Below are 24633 nucleotides of genomic sequence, written 5' to 3'. Positions count from 1 at the left end.
ATTGAGACATGGATTGTGTACAGTATGTGTGCTGTTCAGAGGGTGAATGGGCTAGATTCAAGATTTAAGTGCCTTTGAACTGGGTATGGTAGTAGGTTCCAGGCACACTGGTTTGCATTTGTAATTATTAAGGATCTCCATTAGCCAAGGCAGCAGCTATTCTTCCTGAGGTCCAGCAACATAAGGCATTTACTTACAGTTTAAAATATTACATGACATTTCATAACACTTCACCATTTACATTTAGTGTGTTCCCTTAGGCCACTACTCCACATTCCCATATATTACAAAAAACATCCATGTGTATGTGTGTAAAGTGTGTGTCTTATCATGTGTACTGTATCAGGAATCAAGGTAAGACCCAAGTGCAGACTGTGTGAAGTAACAATGTTTATTGTAACCACAGTGGCAGGCAAACGACAGGGCAAGGCAGGCAAAGCAGGCAGGTGTCGATAATCCAGAGTAGGAGCAAAGGTACAGGACAGCAGGCAGGCTCAAGGTCAGAGACAGGCAGAGGTGGAGCAAAGGTACAGGACGGCAGGCAGGCTCAGGGACGGGCAGAGTGGTCAGGCGGGCGGGTACTGGGTCGTCCTCCTGGTTTTTGACCCTCTAGACACAGAAAAGGTAGGACAGGTACGGAGGGTACACAAAATGACCGGCAATACTGCAATACAGACGACTCTGGGTCTCAAGTCTGGTATGCGTTCGGCTGGAGACAGCCTAAACCTGCCGAGCTGCATCGGCTCGGGAAGAGGTGAATCGGCAGACTCCGGAGGCTCTTGGAGGGACTCGGGTAAGCTCGGATCCTCTCGGGGACGTAGACGTCGGGATCTTCCGGAGTTCATCAGCTGCAAGGTGGGATCCCTGAGTGAGCGATTGGGACCACAATCGGACCTCTTCTCCCTCCTACGTGCCCATAGCTGACCATCGATCCGGATGGTTAAAGCGATGAGTGAGTCGAGATCCATCGGTAGTTCTCAGGCTGCCAGCTCATCCTTTACCTCCTCCGATAATCCGTGCAGGAACGTGTTGAACAGCGCTTCTGTGTTCCAGGTACCCTCTGCTAGCGAGCGGAACTCCACTGCATAGTCTGCCACACTGAGGGTGTCCTGCCGAAGCTGGAGTAACTTCCGGGCATCCTCTCTCCCGGACACAGGAGCCTCGAAAACTTCTCTACTCAGCCACGAATACCTGACTGAGGCAGGATCAGGAACGGGCAGAGTGGTCAGGGGGGCGGGTACAAGGTCAGGGCAGGCAAGGGTCAAAAACCATGAGGACGAGAAAAAAGAGTCTAGGAAAAGACAGGAGCTGACAGGACGAACGCTGGTAAGCTTGACAAACGAGACAAATTGGCACAGACAAACAGAAACCACAGGTATAAATACCTATGGAGGATAAGTGGGGAAGATGGGCGACACCTGGAGGGGATGGAGATAAGCACAAGGACAGGTGAAACAGATCAGGGCGTGACAGTACTGTATGTGTGTCTCTTCACAGTCTCCGACGTTCCATAAGGTGTATTTGTATCTGTTGTATAAATCTGATTTTACTGCTTGCATCAGTTGCCTGATGTGGAATAGAGTTCCACATAGCCAGGGCTCTATGTAGTACTGTGCACCTCCCATAGTCTGTTATTGACTTGGGGATTGTGAAGAGACCTTTGGTAGCATGTCTTGTGGGGTATACATGGGCGTCCGAGCTATGTGCTAGTAGTTTAAACAGACACCTTGGTGCATTCAGCCAGTCAACACTTCTTACAAAAACAGGTAATGATGAAGTCAATCTCTCCTCCACTTTGAGCTATGAGAGATTAACATGCATATTATTAATGTTAGCTCTCCATGTACATTTAAGGGCCAGCCGTGCTGCCCTATTCTGTGCCAATTGTAATTTTCCGAGGTCCCTCTTTGTGGCACCCGATCACACGACTGAACAGTAGTCCAGGTGTGACAAAACTAGGGCCTGTAGGACCTGCCTTGTTGATAGTTTTGTTAACAAGGCAGAGCAGGGCTTTATTATGGACAGACTTCTCCCCATTTTAGCTATTGTTGTATCAACATGTTTTGACTATGACAGTTTACAATCCAGGGTTACTCCAAGCAGTTTAGTCACCTCAACTTGCTCAATTTCAAGGTTTAGGGTTTAGTGAATGATTTGTCCCAAATACAATACTTTTAGTTTTTGAAATATTTAGGACTGACTTATTCCTTGCCACCCATCCTAAAACTAACTGCAGCTCTTTGTTAGGTGTTGCAGCTGATGTTGACCCACCCAACCAGCCATGGAGGTACGTCACTCGCCGTGTAAGTCGAAGAAGATGTCCTCTGAAAACGGGGGTCTCCATGGAGATGTTGAGCCCGGAACTGACACAGACCAGAAACAGCTTTGCCGCTCTGGATCCAGAGGTATCGGCGCCTTCGTCAGTGGTGGCTTCCCAATCAAGATCGGATTCGGAGGTACCTGCGTCTTCGTCCTCGGCTCTGTCTCCATCTCCGGTGGCTTCTACCTCGGGTTCAGATCCTAACCAGACCGTGAGGCTGCCTGAGAGACTGGCCCATTCAACATCACCAGCTGTCATCATAGGCAGCTCTATGGTGAGAAACATCTCGGTCCCCAAGGCAAAAACCCTGTGCTACACAGGAGCACGAGTACAGGACATAACGAGGCTGCTTCCGACTGTTCTACCACAGATGCCGGGAGCTGACACTGTCGTAATCCATGTGGGGTCAAACGACAACATGAGGGCTAGCTCAGAACATTTGAAAATGGATCTTAAAGAACTGATTTTAGCACTAAAAGACTCCAAAACACGGCCAATAATTTCAGGTCCAGTACCATCGTTGGGCCGCAGGTGTGAAAGATTCAGCAGACTGCTGGCATTACACATCTGGCGAAAAGACTACTGTAGCTCTGCTGGAGTCACTTTTATTGATAACTTTTGACACCTTCTGGAAACAGCAGATACTCTACAGGAATGACGGAGTCAATCCAAATCATCTTGGCTCCTGGACTCTGTCCACGCATTTCAAGGCTGCGTTGAAACAATGACTGGTAAATGATCCAAGACCAGCTCAGTTAATCCCTACCATTGTGACAATGAGTCGTCATAATGCTGCATCAAATGTACATGATCTTAGGGGCATTGGCAAACACAATGTAAGTAATTTAATTTATGTACCCCTAATTGCACCGAATACATCTGTTTATCCTACAGCTATTGTAAGCAGTAATCATGAGCCTATAAACCAGAGTTACACTGTTAGCACTTAGGTGGTGTGCAATAGTAGGAAGACCACTTTATCCAGCTCACCCTGCACCATCAGCTCCAATGTAAATAACACGAGAAAGTCTACCTCTGATAAGCTTCCCAGTAAAGCATTAAAAACAATCAAGCAACCCAGAAAAGTGCTAAAAATAGCCCATATTAACATATGCATCCTGAGAAACAAGGTCCATTAAGTTAATAACTTGCTTGTAACAGATGAAATTCATATTCTGACTATCTCTGAAACTCACTTAGATAATACCTTTGATGATACAGTGGTAGCAATACATGGTTATAACATCTACCAAAAAGACAGAAATGCCAACGAAGGTGGTGTTGCGGTCTGTATTCAGAACCACATTCCTGTAAAGCTTAGAGACGATCTAATGTTAAATACTGTTGAAGTAATATGGCTACAGGTTCATCTGCCTCACCTAAAGCCCATTCTTGTTGGAAGCTGCTATAGACCACCAAGTGCTAACAGTCAGTATCTGTATAATATGTGTGAAATGCTTGATAATGTATGTGATATCAACAGAGAAGTATATTTTCTGGGTGATTTAAATATTGCCTGGCTATCATCAAGCTGCCCACTCAGGAAAAAACTTCAAACTGTAACCAGTGCCTGTAACCTGAATCAGGTTGTCAGTCAACCTACCAGGGTAGTTACAAACAGCACAGGAATTAAATCATCATGTATTAATCACATTTTTACTGACGTTGCAGGTATTTGCTTTAAAGTAGTATCTAAATCCATAGGATGTAGTGATCACAATATAATAGCCATATCTAGGAAAACCAAAGTTCCAAAGGCTTGGCCTAATATAGTGTATAAGAAGTCATACAATAAGTTTTGTAGTGATTCATATGTTGATGATGTAAAGAATATTTGCTGGTCTGTGGTGTTTATCTGAGGAGAGACCAGACGCTGCACTTGACGCATTTATGAAACCACTTATTCCACTTACTAATAAGCACGCACCCACTAAGAAAATGACTGTAAAAACTGTTAAATCCCCTTGGATTGATGAGGAATTGAAAAATGTTACGGTTGAGAGGGATGAGGCAAAAGGTATGGCAATTAAGTCTGGCAGCCCAACTGATTGGCAAACGTACTGCAAAATAAGAAATCCTATGACTAAACTAAATAAAAATAAAAATAACCTACACTATGAAACAAAGATAAATTATATAAAGAATGATAGTAAAAAGCTTTGGGGTACCTTAAATGAAATTTTTGGGAAAAAAAGCCAACTCGGCTCTTTCATTTATTGAATCAGATGGTTCATTCATCACAAAGCCCACTGATATTGCCAACTACTTTAATGACTTTTTCATTGACAAGATAAGCAAACTTAGGTATATCATGCCAGCAACAAACGCTGACACTACACATCCAAGTATATAGAGCCAAATTATGAAAGACAAGAATTGTACTTTTGAATTCCGTAAAGTTAGTGTGGAAGACGTGAAAAAATTATTGTTGCCTATCAACAATGACAAGCCACCAGGGTCCGACAATCTAGATGGAAAATTGCTGAGGATAATAGCATACGATATTGCCACTCCTATTTGCCACATCTTCAATTTAAGCCTACGAGAGAGTGTGTGCCCTCAGGCCTGGAGGGAAGCTAAAGTTGTTCCGCTACCCAAGAATAGTAAAGTCCCCTTTACTGGCTCAAATAGCCGACCAATCAGTCTGTTACCAACCCTTAGTAAACTTCTGGAAAAATAGTGTTTGACTAGATACAATGCTATTTCACAGTAAACAAATTGACAACAGAATTTCAGCATGCTTATATGGACGGACACACAGCACTTACACAAATTACTGATGATTGGCTGAGAGAAATTGATGATAAAATGATTGTGGGGGCTGTCTTGTTAGACTTCAGTGCAGCTTTTGACATTATCGATCATAGTCTGCTGCTGGAAAAACATATGTGTTATGGCTTTACGCTATATCATGCAAATCATGCAAATAAGCTAAATCATACAAAGATAACTTGTCTGCAGTATATAAGAGGACTAACGGGACTTCACTTCAGACTGGTACTTTATGCATCAAAATTTGACTATGTCCTCTCCAGCATGCTGATAATTAACAACGATTCATTTAAGATTGACTTTGAATATCCCTGTGTAGAATTTCCATGAAAGTTGGTAACAGGCTGATTGGTTTCTTTTGGAGCCAGTAAAGGGGGCTTTACTATTCTTAGGTAGCGGAATTACTTTTGCTTCCCTCCAGGCCTGAGTGCGCACACTTTCTAGTAGGCTTAGATTGAAAATATGGCAAATAGGAGTGGCAATATCGTCCGCTATTATCCTCAGTAATTTTCCATTCAAGTTGTCAGACCCCGTTGGCTTGTCATGGTTGATAGACAATTATTTTTTCACTTGTTCCACACTCGGATCTTCCACCTAGCTAGCTGCTATCCGAGTGACTATTGGCTAACGTCGGTCCCAGAGCAAACACCAATTATTCCGGAGCTAGCCAGCTGAAGAGTTACATCAGCCACTCCTGGGCTATAATCACCTATCCAGCCCAGTTTTACTGCCGATGCGGAGCCCCACCGGGCCTTCACGACTGGACTACCGACGTTATCTGCCCGAGGGAGTTATCCAACTGGCTCCGTCGCGATGTAACCTGAACGCCCATCTGCTAACTGCGGCCCGCTAATCGTTAGCTGTCTTACCGGCTGCTATCTGAATAGGTCTATCGGACAATTTTCTTGGGCCACTATAACTATAACTATTTTGCCAATTGGATTGGTCCCCTCTACCACAAAGAACCCCACTAATCTACCGATGGAAACGCACAAGGTGGCTAAAAACAGACCTCAATCTTCTGCCAGCTTGCTACCCATGGCCCGGCTAGCTGAATAACCGTGACCCCAACCAACGTCACTACTCACTGGACCCTTATGATCACTCGGCTAAGCATGCCTCTCCTTAATGTCAATATGCCTTGTCCATTGCTGTTCTGGTTAGTGTTTATTGGCTTATTTCACAGTAGAGCCTCTAGCCCTGCTCATTATACCTTATCCAAACTTTCAGTTCCACCACCCACACATGCGATGACAGCACCTGGTTTCAATGATGTTTCTAGAGACAATATCTCTCTCATCATCACTCAATGCCTAGGTTTACATCCACTGTATTCACATCCTACCATACCGTTATCTGCACATTATGCCTTGAAGCTATTTTATCGCCCCCAGAAACCTGTTCCTTTTACTCTCTGTTCCAGACGTCCTAGACGACCAATTCTCATAGCTTTTAGCCGTACCCTTATCCTACTCCTCTTCTGTTCCTCTGGCGATGTAGAGGTGAATCCAGGCCCTGCAGTGCCTAGCTCCACTCCTATTCCCAGGCGCTCTCTTTTGATGACTTCTGTAACCGTAATAGCCTTGGTTTTATGCATGTTAACATTAGAAGCCTCCTCCCTAAGTTTGTTTTATTCACTTCTTTAGCACACTCTGCCAACCCGGATGTCCTAGCCGTGTCTGAATCCTGGCTTAGGAAGACCACCAAAAACCCAGAAATGTCCATCCCTAACTACAACATTTTCAGACAAGATAGAACGGCCAAAGGGGGCGGTGTTGCAATCTACTGCAGAGATAGCCTGCAGAGTTCTGTCCTACTATCCAGGTCTGTACCCAAACAATTTGAACTTCTACTTTTAAAAATCCACCTCTCTAAAAACAAGTCTCTCACCGTTGCCGCTTGCTATAGACCACCCTCTGCCCCCAGCTGTGCTCTGGACACCATATGTGGACTGATTGCCCCCATCTATCTTCAGAGCTCATGCTGCTAGGTGACCAAAACTGGGACATGCTTAACACCCCAGCCATCCTACAATCTAAGCTTGATGCCCTCAATCTCACCCAAATTATCAATGAACCTACCAGGTACAACCCCAAATCCGTAAACATGGGTACCCTCACAGATATCATCCTAACCAACTTGCCCTCCAAATACACCTCTGCTGTTTTACACCAAGATCTCAGCAATCACTGCCTCATTGCCTGCATCCATAATGGGTCAGCGGTCAAACGACCTCCACACATCACTGTCAAACGCTCCCTGAAACACTTCAGCGAGCAGGCCTTTCTAATCGACCTGGCCCGGTTATCCTGGAAGGATATTGACCTCATCCCGTCAGTAGAGGATGCCTGGTTATTTTTTTTGAATGCCTTCCTCACCATCTTAAATAAGCACAACCTATTCTAGAAATTTAGAACCAGGAACAGATATAGCCCTTGGTTCTCTCCAGACCTGACTGCCCTTAACCAACACAAAACCATCCTGTGGCGTTCTGCATTAGCATCGAACAGCTCCCGTGATATGCAACTTTTTAGGGAAGTTAGAAACCAATATACACAGGCAGTTAGAAAAGCCAAGGCTAGCTTTTTCAAGCAGAAATTTGCTTCCTGTAACACAAACTCAAAAAAGTTCTGGGACACTAAAGTCCATGGAGAATAAAAGCACCTCCTCCCAGCTGCCAAACACACTGAGGATAGGAAACTCTGTCACCACCGATAAATCCACTATAATTGAGAATTTCAATAAGCATTTTTCTACGGCTAGCCTTGCTTTCCACCTGGCTACCCCTATCCCGTTCAACAGCACTGCACCCCCCACAGCATCTCGCCCAAGCCTTCCCCATTTCTCCTTCTCCCAAATCCAGTCAGCTGATGTTCTGAAAGAGCTGCAAAATCTGGACCCCTTTCAAATCAGCCGGGCTAGACAATCTGGACCCTTTCTTTCTAAAATGATCTGCCAAATTGTTGCAACCCCTATTACTAGCCTGTTCAAACTCTCCTTCGTGTCGTCTGAGATTCCCAAAGATTGGAAAGCAGCTGCGGTCATCCCCCTCTTCAAAGGGGGGGGACACTCTTGACCCAAACTGCTACAGACCTATATCTATCCTACCCTGCCTTTCTAAGGTCTTCGAAAGCCAAGTCAACAAACAGATTACCGACCATTTCGAATCCCACCGTACCTTCTCCGCTATGCAATCTGGTTTCAGAGCTGGTCATGGGTGCCCCTCAGCCACGCTCAAGGTCCTAAACGATATCTTAACCGCCATCGATAAGAAACAAAACTGTGCAGCCAGATTCAATGACCTGTCAATCACCACATCCTCATCGGCAGACTCAACAGCCTTGGTTTCTCAAATTATTGCCTCGCCTGGTTCACCAACTACTTCTCTGATAGAGTTCAGTGTGTTATTACTACTGCCCAGAAACTAGAATATGCATATAATTATTGGCTTTGGATAGAAAACACCCTAAAGTTTCTAAAACTGTTTGAATGGTGTCTGTGAGTATAACATAACTCATATGGCAGGCAAAAACCTGAGAAGATTCTGTACAGGAAGTGCCCTCTCTGACCATTCCTTGGGCTTCTTGACTCTCTTTATTGAAAACTTAGGATCTTTGCTGTAACGTGACACTTCCTACGGCTCCCATAGGCTCTCAGAACCCGGGAAAAAGCTGAATGATGTCTTTGCAGCCCCTGGCTGAAAAACATTAGCGCCTTTGGTAAGTGGTCTATCAGAGGACAATGAGACTGAGGTGCGTGCACGAGGCGACCCCATGTTTTATTTTCTCTCTCTTTGAACTAAAACACGGTTTCCCGGTCGGAATATTATCGCTTTTTTACGAGAAAAATGGCATAAATATTGATTTTAAACAGCGGTTGACATGCTTCGAAGTACGGTAATGGAATATTTAGAATTTTTTTGTCACGAAGCGCGTCGGGCCCGTCACCCTTCTTTACCCTTTCGGATAGTGTCTTGAATGCACGAACAAAACAGAGGATATTCAAACATAACTATGGATTATTTTGAACCAAACCAACATTTGTTATTGAAGTAGAAGTCCTGGGAGGGCATTCTGACGAAGAACAGCAAAGGTAATAACATTTTTCTTATAGTAAATCTGACTTTGGTGAGGGCTAAACTTGGTGGGTGTCTAAATAGCTAGCCCTGTGATGCCGGGCTATCTACTCAGAATATTGCAAAATGTGCTTTCACCGAAAAGCTATTTTAAAATCGGACATAGCGAGTGCATAAAGGAGTTCTGTATCTATAATTCTTAAAGTAATTGTTATGTTTTTTGTGAACGTTTATCGTGAGTAATTTAGTAAATTCACCGGAAGTTTGCGGGGGGTATGCTAGTTCTGAACGTCACATGCTAATGTAAAAAGCTGGTTTTGATATAAATATGAACTTGATTGAACAAAACATGCATGTATTGTATAACATAATGTCCTAGGAGTGTCATCTGATGAAGATCATCAAAGGTTAGTGCTGCATTTAGCTGTGGTTTTGTTTTTTGTGACATTATATGCTAGCTTGAAAAATGGGTGTCTGATTATTTCTGGCTGGGTACTCTGCTGACATAATCTAATGTTTTGCTTTCGTTGTAAAGCCTTTTTGAAATTGGACAGTATGCGGTTGGAGACCGCAAAACACAAAGGGAGGGTAGGGTGGGCGACTAATGTCTATGGCAGCTCATATGCAGTACCCAGAACCTTCTTATCTAGCGCCTCCCCCACTCCACCTACTGATCCCTCTGCTTCTTTACCACCTGTCCGTGGATCGTCGTCGAAAGAACCGGACTGTAGATCATTGCTAGAGGCTCTGGGCTGCAGACCGCCGCTGAAGGCTCTGGGCTGCGGACCGCCGCTGAAGGCTCTGGGCTGAGGACCGCCGCTGAAGACTCTGGGCTGCGGACCGTCGCTGAAGACTCTGGGCTGCGGACCGTCGCTGAAGACTCTGGGCTGCGGACCGCCGCTGAAGACTCTGGGCTGCGGACCGCCGCTGAAGACTCTGGGCTGCGGACCGCCGTTGAAGACTCTGGGCTGCGGACCTTCGCTGGAGGCTCCGGACTGGGGAGCGTCGCTGGAGGCTCCGGATGGGGAGCGTCGCTGGAGGCTCCGGACTGGGGAGCGTCGCTGGAGGCTCCGTACTGATGAGCGTCGCTGGAGACTCTGGACTGAGGAGCGTCACTGGAGGCTCCGGGTTGAGGAGCATCGCTGGAGGCTCTGGATTAAGGAGCTTTGTTTGAGGCTCCGTACTTGTGAGCGTCACTGGAGGCTCTGGACTGAGGAGGGTCGCTGGAGGCTCCGGACTGAGGAGCGTTGCTGGAGGCTCCGGGCTGGGGATGCGCACTGGAGGCCTGATGCGTGGGGCTGGCTTTGGAAGCGCCAGACTAGTAACACGCACCTCAGGGCGAGTGCGGGGAGCAGGAACAGGACACCCCGGACTGGGCAGGCGCACTGGAGGCCTGATGCGTGGGGCTGGCTTTGGAAGCGCCAGACTAGTAACACGCACCTCAGGGCAAGTGCGGGGAGCAGGAACAGGATTTACTGGGCCGTGCAGGTGCACTGGAGATCTCGAGCGTAGAGCTGGCACAACCCGTTCTGGCTGGATGCTCAACCTAGCTCGACTAATGCAGGGCGCAGGCACAGATCGCACCGGCCTGTGAGTGCGCCCTGACGACACAGTGCGCATCACCGCATAACACGGTGCTTTCCCCGTCACTCGCTCCCCACGGTAAACACAGGGAGTTGGCTCAGGTCTCCATCCTGACTCTGCCAAACTTCCCGTGTGCCCCCCCCAAAAAAATTATTGGGGGGGATGCCTCTCGTGCTTCCTTCGTTGGGCTAGCTCCTCGTAATATCGCCGTTCCTCCCTCGCTGTTCCTCCCTCGCTGTCTCCACCTGCTTCCATGGCAGGGTCTTGTCCCCTGCCATTACCTCCTCCCATGTCCAGGACGTCCTCCATTCTCTCCTTTCCTTGGCCCAGGATCCCTGCTCCTCCTGGGCACTCTGCTTGGTCCTTTTTTGGTGGGCGATTCTGTCACGCGGGTCGTATAAAGGAGACCAAGGTGCGGCGTGTGAAGTGTTCATATTTACTTTTAATGAATATACTTAAACAAAAACAACAAAATGACCGACAACAGTTCCGTCAGGTGACATACACTAAACAGAAAACAACTACCCACAAAACCCAGGAAGAAAAACCCCTACTTAAATATGATCTCTAATCAGAGGCAACGAGGATCAGCTGCCTCCAATTAGAGATCAACCCAAACAATCCCAACATAGAAATAGAAAACATAGAACAACCCAAAACACCCCCTGTCACGCCCTGACCTAGTCTACTATAGAAAATGACATCTTACTAGGATCAGGACGTGACACATAGCCCATCTATAATTAGCCCAAACAACTACCTCTTTCCCTACTGTATTTATTTATTTATTTTGCTCCTTTGCACCCCAGTATTTCTACTTTGCACATTAATCCACTGCAAATCTACCATTCCAGTGTTTAACTTGGTATATTGTATTTACTTCGCCACCAGGGCCTATTTATTGCCCTTATCTCACCTCATTTGCTCACATTGTATATAGACTTATTTTTCTACTGTATTATTGACTGTATGTTTGTTTTACTCCATGTGTAACTCTGTGTTGTTGTATGTGTCGACCTGCTTTGCTTTATCTTGGCCAGGTTGCAGTTGTAAATGAGAACTTGTTCTCAACTTGCCTACCTGGTTAAATAAAGGTGAAATAAAAAATCCATTAAAAAAACTCACTTCACCGAATTCCAAATAAAAATGGTTCTCTTTCATAATTTAATCAGTTATCCTCTTACATCTAGACGTTCCGCTAGCGGAACACCTGCTCCAATATCCAATGATAGGCGTGGCGCGAATTACAAATTCCTCAAAAATCCAAAAACTTCAATTTTTCAAACATATGACTATTTTACAACATTTTAAAGACAAGACTCTCCTTTATCTAACCACACTGTCCGATTTCAAACAGGCTTTACAGCGAAAGCAAAACATTAGATTATGTCAGCAGAGAACCCAGCCTGAAAAAATCTGACACCCATTTTTCAAGCTAGCATATAATGTCACAAAAAACAAAACCACAGCTAAATGCAGCACTAACCTTTGATGATCTTCATCAGATGACACGCCTAGGACATTATGTTATACAATACATGCATGTTTTGTTCAATCAAGTTCATATTTATATCAAAAACCAGCTTTTTACATTAGCATGTGACATTCAGAACTAGCATACCCCCCGCAAACTTCCGGTGAATTTACTAAATTACTCACGATAAACGTTCACAAAAAACATAACAATTATTTTAAGAATTATAGATACAGAACTCCTTTATGCACTTGCTATGTCCGATTTTAAAATAGCTTTTCGGTGAAAGCACATTTTGCAATATTCTGAGTAGATAACCCAGCCATCACGGCTAGCTATTTAGACACCCACCAAGTTTAGCCCTCACCAAAGTCAGATTTACTATAAGAAAAATGTTATTACCTTTGCTGTTCTTCGTCAGAATGCACTCCCAGGACCGCTACTTCAATAACAAATGTTGGTTTGGTTCAAAATAATCCATAGTTATATCCAAATAGCGGCGTTTTGTTCGTGCGTTCAAGACACTATCCAAGGGTGACGAAGGGTTACGCGCCCGACGCGTTTCGTGACAAAAACATTCTAAATATTCCATTACCGTACTTCGAAGCATGTCAACCGCTGTTTAAAATCAATTTTTATGCTATTTTTCTCGTAAAAAAGCGATAATATTCCGACCGGGAGTCGTTGTTTACGTTCAAAGATGAAAGAATAAAAACATGGGGTCGCCTCGTGCACGCGCCTCAGTCTCATTGTACTCTGATCGACCACTATCAAAATGCGCTAATGTTTTTCAGCCAGGGGCTGCAAAGCCACCATTCAGCTTTTTCCCGGTTTCTGAGAGCCTATGGGAGCCGTAGGAAGTGTCACGTTACAGCAGAGATCCCCTGTTTTGGTTAGAGATGATCAAGAAGGCCAAGAAATGGTCGGACAGGGCGCTTCCTGTTTGAATCTTCTCAGGTTTTGGCCTGCCAAATGAGTTCTGTTATACTCACAGACACCATTCAAACAGTTTTAGAAACTTTGGAGTGTTTTCTATCCAAAGCTAATAATTATATGCATATTCTAGTTTCTGGGCAGGAGTAATAATCAGATTAAATCGGGTACGTTTTTTATCCGGCCATGAAAATACTGCCCCCTATCCATAACAGGTTATACTTGGATGTGTAGTGTCAGCATTTGTTGCTGGCATGTCAATGCCTAAATGTACTAATCTTGTCAATGACAAAAATCATTAAAGTAATTGGCAATATCTTTGGGTTTTGTGATGAATGTGATGTGACATTATATCCTGCCTGTTTGGCCCTGTCCGGGGGTATCATCGGATGGGGCCACAGTGTCTTCTGATCCCTCCTGTCTCAGCCTCCAGTATTTATGCTGCAGTAGTTTATGTGTCGGGGGGCTAGGGTCAGTCTGTTACATCTGGAGTATTCTCTTGTCTTATCCAGTGTCCTGTGTGAATGTAAATATGCTCTCTCTAATTCTCTCTTTCTTTCTCTCTTTCTCTCGGAGGACCTGAGCCCTAGGACTACCTGGCATGATGACTCCTTGCTGTCCCCAGTCCACCTGGCCATGCTGCTGCTCCAGTTTCAACTGTTCTGCCTGCGGCTACGGAACCCTGACCTGTTCACCGGACGTGCTTGTTGCACCCTCGACAATTACTATGATTATTATTATTTGACCATGCTGGTCATTTACGAACATTTTAACATCTTGACCATGTTCTGTTATAATATCCACCCGGCACAGCCAGAAGAGGACTGGCCACCCCTCATAGCCTGGTTCCTCTCTAGGTTTCTTCCTAGGTTTTTGGCCTTTCTCAGGAGTTTTTCCTAGGGAGTTTTTCCCAGCCACCGTGCTTCTTTCACATGCATTGCTTGCTGTTTGGGGTTTTAGGCTGGGTTTCTGTACAGCACTTTGAGATTTCAGCTGATGTACGAAGGGCTATATAAATAAATTTGATTTGATTTGATTTGATGATGTGATGAATCTGATTCAATGAATGATGGAGCCGAGTTTGCCTTTTTGTCTAAAATTTTATTGAAGATGCTCCAAAGCTTTTTACTATCATTATATCATTTATCTTTGTTTCATAGTATAGTTTCTTCTTTTTATTTGGTTTAGTCACATGATTTCTCAATTTACAGTACATTTGTCAATCGGTTGTACAGCCAGACTTATTGGCCATTCCTTTTGCCTCATCCCTCTCAACCATACAATTTTTCAATTCCTCGTCAATCCAAGGGTATTTAACAGTCTGTACTGTCATTTTCTTAATGGGTGCGTGCTTATTAGTAACTGGAATAAGCAATTTCATAAATGTGTCAAGTGCAGTGTCTGGTTGCTCCTCATGACACACCACAGACGAACAAATATTCTTTACATCAACAACATAAGAATCACTACAAAAGTTATTGTATGACCTCTTATACACTATCTTAGGCCCAGCCTTTGGAACTTTGGTTCCTAGATATGGTTACTATATTGTGATTACTACATCCAATGGATTTGGATAATTCTTTAAAGCTAATTTCTGCAGCATTAGTAAAAAGATGTGATTAACACATGTGTCCAAATAGATTCTAGGGATATACTACAGACACCCGACCAGGTCCAGATCCCCTTGATTCCCTGGAAAAGGAAACGTAGGTTTCATGGAAAGAGATCAGGATGCCTTGTGAGGATTAGGCGATGAGTCGCTAATCTGTCCTTGTCTTCCATTCTGCTAGCTAACGTTCAATCGCTGGAAAATAAATGGGACGAACTGAAAGCACGTATATCCTACCAACAGCACATTAAAAAATGTAATATCTTATGTTTCACCGAGTCGTGGCTGAACGACGACATTAAGAACATACAGCTGGCGGGTTATACACTCTATCGGCAGGAGAGAACAGCAGCCTCTGGTAAGACACGGGGCTGGGGCCTATGCATATATGTAAACAGCTAGTGCACGATATCTAAGGAAGTCTCAAGATTTGCTCACCTGAGGTAAAGTATCTCATGATAAGCTGTAGACCACACTATCTATCTAGAGTTTTCATCTGTATTTTTCATAGCTGTCTACATACCACCACAGACCGAGGCTGGCACTAAAACTGCACTCAATGAGCTGTATTCCGCCATAAGCAAACAGGAAAACGCTCATCCAGAGGCGGCGCTCCTAGCGGCCGGGGACTTTAAATGCAGGGAAACTTAAATTAGTTTTACCTCATTTCTATCAGCATGTTAAATGTGCAACCAGAGGGAAAAAATTCTAGACCACCTTTACTCCACACACAGATACGCGTACAAAGCTCTCCCTCGCCCTCCATTTGGTAAATATGACTATAGTTATATTCTCCTGATTCCTGCTTACAAGCAAATATTTAAGCAGGAAGCACCAGTGACTCAGTCTATAGTGGTCAGATGAAGCAGATGCTAAACTACAGGACTGTTTTGCTAGCACAGACTGGAATATGTTCCGGGATGCTTCCGATGGCATTGAGGAGTACACCACATCAGTCACTGGCTTTATCAATAAGTGCATCGAGGACGTCGTCCCCACAGTGACTGTACGTACATACCCCAACCAGAAGCCATGGATTACAGGTAACATTCACACTGAGCTAAAGGGTAGAGCTGCCACTTTCAAGGAGTGGGACTCTAACCCGCTATGCCCTAAGACAAACCATCAAACAGGCAAAGCATCAATACAGGACTAAGCTCGAATCGTACTACACCGGCTCCGACGTTCGTCAGATGTTGCAGGGCTTGCAAACTATTACAAACTACAAAGGGAAGCACAGCCGAGAGCTGCCCAGTGATACGAGCCTACCAGACGAGCTAAATATCTTCTATGCTCGCTTTGAGGCAAGTAACCCTTAAACATGCATGAGAGCATCAGCTGTTCCAGACGACTGTGCGATCACGCTCTCCGCAGCCGATGTGAATAAGACACAGAAACAGGTAAACATTCACAAGGCCGCTGGGCCATACGGATTACCAGGACGTGTACTCCCGAGCATGCGCTGACTAACAGGCAAGTGTCTGTAATACCAACATATTTCAAGCAGACCACCATAGTCCCTGTGCCCAAGAACACTAAGGTAACCTGCCTAAATGACTACCGACCCGTAGCACTCACGTCTGTAGCCATGAAATGCTTTGAAAGGCTGGTCATGGCTCACATCAACGTCATTATCCCAGAAACCCTAGACCCACTCCAATTTGCATACCGCACCAACAGATCCACAGATGATGCAATCTCTACTGCACTCAACACTGCCCTTTCCCACCTGGACAAAAGGAACACCAATGTGAGAATGCTATTCATTAACTAGAAGCTCAGCTTTCAACACCATAGTACCCTCAAAGCTCATCACTAAGCTAAGGACCCTTGGACTAAACACCTCCCTCTGCAACTGGATCCTGGACTTCCTGATGGGCCGCCCCCAGGTGGTAAGGGTAGGTAACAACACATCCACCACGCTGATCCTCAACATGCGGGCCCCTCAGGGGTGCGTGCTTTGTCCCCTTGTGTACTCGCTGTTCACTAATGACTGCACGGCCAGGCACGACTCCAACACCATCATTAAGTTTGCTGATGACACAATAGTTGTAGGCCTGATCACCGACAATGATGAGACAGCCTATAGGGAGGAGGTCAGAGACCTGACCGTGTGGTGCAAGGACAACAACCTATCCTTCAACGTGATCAAGACAAAGGAGATGATTCAGGAAAAGGAGGACCGAGCATGCCCCCATTCTCATTGACAGGGCTGTAATGGAGCAGGTTGAGAGCTTCAAGTTCCTTGGCGTCCACATCACCAACAAACTAACATTGCCCAAGCACACCAAGAAAGTCGTGAAGAGGACACGACAAAACCTATGCCTCCTCAGGAGACTGAAACGATTTGGCATGGATCCTCAGATCCTCACAAGGTTTACCACCATCGAGAGCATCCTGACGGGTTGCATCACTGCCTGGTATGGCAACTGTTCGACCTCCGACTGCAAGGCACTACAGAGGGTAGTGTGTACGGCCCAGTACATCACTGGGGCCAAGCTTCCTGCCATCCAGGACATCTTTACCAGGCGGTGTCAGAGGAAGTCCCTAAAAATTGTCAAAGACTCCAGCCACTCTAGTCATAGACTGTCCTCTCTGCTACCGCACTGCAAGCAGTACCGGAGTGCCAAGTCTAGGTCCAAGAGGCTTCTAAACAGCTTCTATCCCCAAGTCATAAGACTCCTGAACAGCTAATCAAATGGCTACCCAGACTATTTGCATTTCCCCCTTCCCCCCACCTGTCACGGCCGTCGTAATAGATGGACCAAGGCGCAGCGGGAACGTGAATGCTCGTTTTTATTTATCCAAAACAAACACGAAAAACGATAAACTGATGACAAAACAGTCTTGTAGGCAACACACAGCAATACAAGAAACAATCTCCCACAATCCCCAAAACAAACAAACTCCTAATTATAGGACCTTCAATCAGAGGCAACGATAACCAGCTGCCTCCAATTGAAATAAACATAGAAATAAACACCCTAGAAACAGACATAGAACTGTACAACATAGAACTAAACCAAAAACCCCGGAAACATAAATAAAACGCCCCTCTACATAAACACACACTCAAAACCATATAAAACAAATACACCCTGCCACGTCCTGACCAAACTATAATAACCACTTTACTGGTCAGGACGTGACAGTACCCCCCCCCCCCACCAAAGGTGCAGACCCCAGATGCACCTGACAACAAAAGACCCACAAAATAAACCCCTAAACTAAAGGGAGGGAAGGGAGGGTGGCTGCCGTCACCGACGGCTCCCGTGCTACACCCCCCCCTCCCCAAACCTCCTACAGTGGAGGTGGCTTAGGCTTAGGCCTTAGTCCCCTACCTGACCAGTCCACCCCCACTAAATACCTCGGCCTGAAGCCTGTCACTGTAGACCCTGGACTGGACTCTGGGAGTTCCGGACTGTAGGGCGACTCTGGGAGCTCCGGACTGTAGGACGACTCTGGGAGCTCCGGACTGTAGGACGACTCTGGGAGCTCCGGACTGTAGGACGACTCTAGGAGCTCCGGACTGTAGGACGACTCTGGGAGCTCCGGACTGTAGGACGACTCTGGGAGCTCCGGACTGTAGGACGACTCTGGGAGCTCCGGACTGTAGGCCGTCTCTCCTGGTTCCGGACAGTGGGCCGTCTCTCCTGGTTCCGGACAGTGGGCCGTCTCTCCTGGTTCCGGACAGTGGGCCGTCTCTCTTGGTTCCGGACAGTCTGGATGAGGCACTGTTGCCGGACACTCTGGACGAGGCACTGTTGCCGGAAGTTCTGGACGAGGCATTGTTGCCGGAAGTTCTGGACGAGGCATTGTTGCCGGAAGTTCTGGACGAGGCACTGTTGCCGGAAGTTCTGGATGAGGCACTGTTGCCGGAAGTTCTGGACGAGGCACTGTTGCCGGAAGTTCTGGACGAGGCACTGTTACCGGACACTCTGGACGAGGCACTGTCGTCGGAAGCTCGGGACTGGGCTGACGCACTGGAAGCCTGATGCGTGGGGCTGGTAGTGGAGGTACCAGACAGGGGACACGCACCTCAAGGCTAGTGCGAGGAGCGGGAACAGGATGTACTGGACTGGGCTGACGCACTGAAAGCCTGGTGCGTGGGGCTGGCTTAGGGCGCACCAGACTAAGCACACGCACCACAGGGCTAGGACGAGAAGCAGGAACTGGATACACCAGGCCATGGGTAAGCACTGGAGGTCTGGAGCGCACCTGTAGCACAACCAGTCCTGGCTGGATGGAAATAGCAGCCCTGCACGAGCAGAGTGCTGGTACGGGCGAACTGGGCTGTGCAGAGGCCTGATGGTTGCCGTGCGTAGAGCAGGCGTCAGGTAGCCTGGGCCTAGGAGGTGCACTGGTGGCCAGATGCGCTGTGCAGGCATCCTCCTTCCAGGCTGGATTCCAACTCTAGCACGCCACTTGCGAGGGGCTGGGATAGCTCGCACCGGACTGTGTGTGCGCATGGGCGAGATCGTGCGCACTACCGCATACTCCGGCGCTCTCCACTCCAAATGCTTCCCACAATAAGCACGGGGAGCTGGCTTAGGGCTCAACCTTGGCCCAGCCAAACTACCCGTGTGTCCCCCCCCCAAAAGATTCTTGGGGGTGCCTCTCGTGCTTCCCCTTCGGCGCGTACAAAGCCTCATTCCGGCGCCGCTTCGCCTTCATTGCCTCTATCTCCTCCGGTGGGTGACGGTATTCCCCAGCCTGGTGCCATGGTCCAGCCCCGTCCAGAATTTCCTCCCATGTCCATGATTCCACAAAGCTCTGCTGCTGCTCCTTCCTCCGCTGCTTGGTCCGTTTGTGGTGGGAGATTCTGTCACGGCCGTCGTAATAGATGGACCAAGGCGCAGCGGGTACATGAATGCTCATTTTTATTTATCCAAAACAAACACGAAAAACGATAAACTGACGACAAAACAGTCTTGTAGGCAACCTACAGCAATACAAGGAACAATCTCCCACAATCCCCAAAACAAACAAACTCCTAATTATAGGACCTTCAATCAGAGGCAACGATAACCAGCTGCCTCCAATTGAAGGCCCCAATCCCAAATACTAAACATAGAAATAAACACCCTAGAAACAGACATAGAACTGTACAACATAGAACTAAACCAAAAACCCCGGAAACATAAATAAAACGCCCCTCTAGATAAACATACACTCAAAACCATATAAAACAAATACCCCCTGCCACGTCCTGACCAAGCTATAATAACAAATAACCCCTTTACTGGTCAGGACGTGACACCACCCCACTATGTTGCTGCTACTCTGTTATTATCTATGCATAGCCAATTTAATAACTCTATCTACATGCACATAATTACCTAAATTGCCTCGACACCGGTGCCCCCGCAAATTGACACATTGACTCTGTACCGGTACCCCCTGTATATAGCCCCGCTATTGTTATTTACTGCTGCTCTTTAATAATTTGTTATTCTTATCTCTTACTTTTTTTCATGTATTTTCTTAAAACTGCTTTGTTAGTTAAGGGCTTGTAAGTAAGCATATCACTCATTTGATGATTTCATTCCTGTGCTGTTTGTAACAACCCCGGTAGGTTGACTGATAACCTGAACGAGGTTACAGGCACTAGTTACAGTTTGAAGCTTTTTACTGAGTGGGCAGCTTGATGAAAGCCAGACAATATTTAAAATCACCCAGAAAATATACCTCTGTTTATAACTCATACGTTATCCAGATACTGACTGTTAGCACTTGGTGATCTATAGCAGCTTCCCACCCAAATGGGCTTTAGGTGAGGCAGACGAACCTGTAGCCATCATAGTTGAACTGTATTTAAGGGGCACTCAGATCAAAACTGCCATCGACGCTGCTCTGGCCCCATTCTCCGCCGTCCTGGATGGTGTCCGAGCCGTTGCGGATGAACATGGGCGCCGACTTGACGGCTTTGAACTTGACCTGTATAACTACAGTGACCGCAGAGTAGCCCTTGAGAAAACGGTCGCCCGTCTGAGCTCCGAAAACCAAAAGCTGATTGACAAGACAGATGACCTGGAATCCTATTCTCACCATTGCAATCTTTGGGTTGTTGGTATACCAGAGAAACTTTAAGGAGTGGACTCAGTTAAGTTCATGTCAGACTTCTTCGCGGAGGTGCTAGGTCCTGCCATCATTCCATCACCCCCGAAGCTGGACCGAGCCCACCGCATTGGCCCCTCCCCAGCGGGAGGAGACGACAACTCCAAGCCTACAGTGTTTATCGTCCGTTTTCAGTACTACTGTGACAAGGAACGCATCCTCCAGAGGCAAGGCAGAGACCAACTACACTTCTATAAATGTCTCTACTACTAATGCTATTTTAGACAGTAATGGTAGATATTTAATCATAACTGGCAACATTTGGCACACACCTGTAGTATTGGTCAATGTACACTACTGTTCAAATGTTTGGGGTCACTTAGAAATGTCCTTGTTTTTGAAAGAAAAACATATTTTTTTTGTCCATTAAAATAACATCAAATTGATCAGGAATACAGTGTAGACATTGTTAATGTTGTAAATTAATATTGTAGCTGGAAACGGTTGATTTTTAAAGGAATATCTACATAGGCGTACAGAGGCCCATTATCAGCAACCATCACTCCTGTGTTCCAATGGCAAGTTGTGTTAGCTAATCCAAGTTTATCATTTTAAAAGGCTAATTGATCATTAGAAAACCCTTTTGCAATTATGTTAGCACAGCTGAAAACTGTTGTCCTGATTAAAGAAGCAATAAAACTGGCCTGGAGCATCTGGAGCATCAGCATTTGTGGGTTCGATTACAGGCTCAAAATGGCCAGAAACAAAGACTTTCTTCTGAAACTCAGTCTATTCTTGTTCTAAGAAATGAAGGCAATTCCATGTGAGAAATTTCCAAGAAACTGAAGATCTCGTACAATGCTGTGTACTACTCCCTTCACAGAACAGCGCAAACTGGCTCTAAGCAGAATAGAAAGAGGAGTGGGAGGTCCCGGTGCACAACTGAGCAAGAGGACAAGTACATTAGTGTCTAGTTTGAGAAACAGACGTCTCACAAGTCCTCAACTGGTAGCTTCATTAAATAGTACCCGCAAAACACGAGTCTCAACGTCAACAGTGAAGAGGCGACTCCGGGATGCTGGCCTTCTAGGCAGTTCCTCTGTCCAGTGTCTGTGTTCTTTTGCCAATCTTAATCTTTTATTTTTATTGGCCAGTCTGTGATATGACTTTTTCTTTGCAACTCTGCCTAGAAGGCCAGCATCCCGGAGTCGCCCCTTCACTGTTGACATAATTCTTCTCATTTAAACAAAACTCGGGAAGCTAAACTTGAAGAACTCTCTAAAGCCATCCTTGACTTAGATCACCAATATGCCTTGACGCCATCACCAGGGATATATAAGCAACATTTCAATTTACAATCTGAAATCAATCTCTTGTCCACTACAGATAAAGAATGTTTACTATTGCATTCCCGTGGTAGCTACTGTGAACATGGCGACAGGGCAAGTCGTCTGCTCGCACGCCAATTAAAACGCAGTGCTGCAACCGTCTGATTCCCCAAATGAAAGATTCCTCTCATAGCTTGATTTCTGACCCTACGGGGATCAATGACACCTTCAAGTCTTTCTATTCCTCCCTGTATACATCTGCATTTCCATCAGATACTGCCAATATGACTACATTTTTGGGTGAACTGGAGACGCCCACAGTTGAGGCTGAAACTACAGATGATTTTCATTCTCCTCCCATCCTTGAAGAAGTAATCAATTCAGCAGCGCTACAGCTCCAGCAGACAGACTTGGATTTTCAGCTCTGGTTTCAAATATCTTGGAGTGAATGTAACTCGTTCATTACATGCTCTTTTTTCTGCATACTTTGCTCCTCTCCTTTATGCAAATTAAAACTGATTTTCAGAGATGGGGTAGCTTACCACTATCACTTATAGGAAGGATTAATGATGTAAATATGAACAGTTTACCCAAGTTCCATTATCTATTTTCAATCTAGGCCGTCATTGTAAATAAGAATTTGTTCTTAACTGACATTTTAACAAGATTAACCCATTGTTTTTACCAAAGTGCTTTTTAAAGTCAATCAATCAGGCTGTTACCACATTTGTCTGTGGAGGAAAGGTACCCAGAGTCAGTAGATCTTTACTTCAGAGATGCAAGTTTAGTGGAGGGCTTGCAATACCCAACTTTTTATACTATTACTGGGCAGACAACTTTCAGAAATTGCCATTCTGGTTACATACTCCAGGTGCCACCTAGAGGCACATTCTTGTATTTCTGCTTCTCTTCCTGCTTTACTCTGCTCTTCTCTCCCAGCATCCCCCTCTTGCTATACTGGCAATCCTGTAGTGCTTTCCACACTTTCCACACCAGTTTTGAAGGCATTTTAAATTCTCCTCTGCATCTACTATGGGTCCTATTGATAAGAATCACTTATTCCCCGCTTCCCTAATAGATAATGCTTTCTCTTACTGGACAAGGAAAGACTTATATGTAGAATATATGGATTTTTTTCTAGTTTTCCCAATTTGCCCTCTAAATACTCTTTGCATCCATCACACTTTTTCTGTTACCTTCAAATTAGGCATTGTGTCTCCTCCCAATTGTCTGGCTTCCCTGCTCCACCCCCTTGCTAACCCTGGGATGGCATATTGACTATATTACCTCGACAGAAAGCAGTCATTTATCTGATCTATCTGTGTATTATGTCATTGGACAAACACTCCACCAAAACAAAATCTGCTTGGGAACGGGAAATGGGTGTTGAATATACACGAGTGGTGGGATGAGGCGATTGATACAATCCAGATTGTCTGAAATATATACAAATGTAAATGATGAGTGTGATAGATGTCATGTCTCACCATGTGACCTTAGTCACATATTCATTTAATGCTCTAAACTACAAAATTACTGGGATTCTATTTTTAAAATGGTGTTTGAAATTAATCTGCAGCCATGTCCCTTGATAGCTGTTTTTGGTATTCCAGAATACTTGTTCTACTTGGACCCGAAACATGCTGATGTTGTTGCTTTTACATCCTTATTAGCTCGACATAGATTTATTTTCCAGTGGAAGTCTGCTCAGCAGCCCCCCTCTACTTCTCAATTGCTAAATGATGTAATGTTCTTCCTAAAGCTTGAGAAGATGAAGTATTCTCTTAGGAGTTCCACTGATACATTTGTTAGAAAATGGCAACCATTTATATCATACTTCAATAGCTAGCAGAGGCTCCCCTCTGATGAGATGCTTTAAGGTTTCCCAGTAGGTATTTCCAGTAGTCATTACATAATAGGTACAGTCATCAATATAATGCTATCCAGTCCAAGCAAGTTTGTCTAAGGTTTACTATTAATTAATTTACTTATTTATTTCTGTTGCTCCACTTTTTGGGATGTGTTGTGTGGAGGGAGGAAGGTTGGGATATGGTGAAATCTTTGTACTTACATTGACAGTGTAGGCCGTCATTGAAAATAAGAATTTGCTCTTAACTGACTTGTCAAGTTAAATAAAGGTTGAATAAATAAAAATACATTGATGTACATTTTGTAAAATTAAAAAAATATATATACAAAAAAAGTATTAATGTACACACGATACCCCATAATGACAAAGCGAAAACAGGTGTTTAGAAATTTTTGCAAATTGATTAAAAATAAAAAACTGAAATAACACATTTACATAAGTATTCTGACCCTTTGCTATGAAACTCGAAATTGAGCTCAGGTGCATCCTGTTTCCATTTATCATCCGTGAGATGTTTCTCCAACTTGATTAGAGTCCACCTGCAGTCAATTCAATTGATTGGACATGATCTGGAAAGGCACACACCTGTCTATATAAGGTTGACAGTG

General features: G+C 45.2%; 1 protein-coding gene across 3 annotated transcripts in view; it reads right to left on the bottom strand.

Moving 5' to 3' along the window:
- The window catches only part of sez6l2 (seizure related 6 homolog (mouse)-like 2), a 172264-nt gene that overhangs the window by 55085 nt on the left and 92546 nt on the right, over positions 1-24633 (bottom strand). The window lies entirely within an intron of this gene.

The sequence above is a fragment of the Salmo trutta genome, chromosome 32, assembly GCF_901001165.1.
Source record: "Salmo trutta chromosome 32, fSalTru1.1, whole genome shotgun sequence".
NCBI classification, from domain to species: domain Eukaryota; kingdom Metazoa; phylum Chordata; class Actinopteri; order Salmoniformes; family Salmonidae; genus Salmo; species Salmo trutta.
The sequence above is the reverse complement of the archived record's forward strand: the minus strand, read 5'-3'. Positions and strand labels throughout refer to the sequence as shown.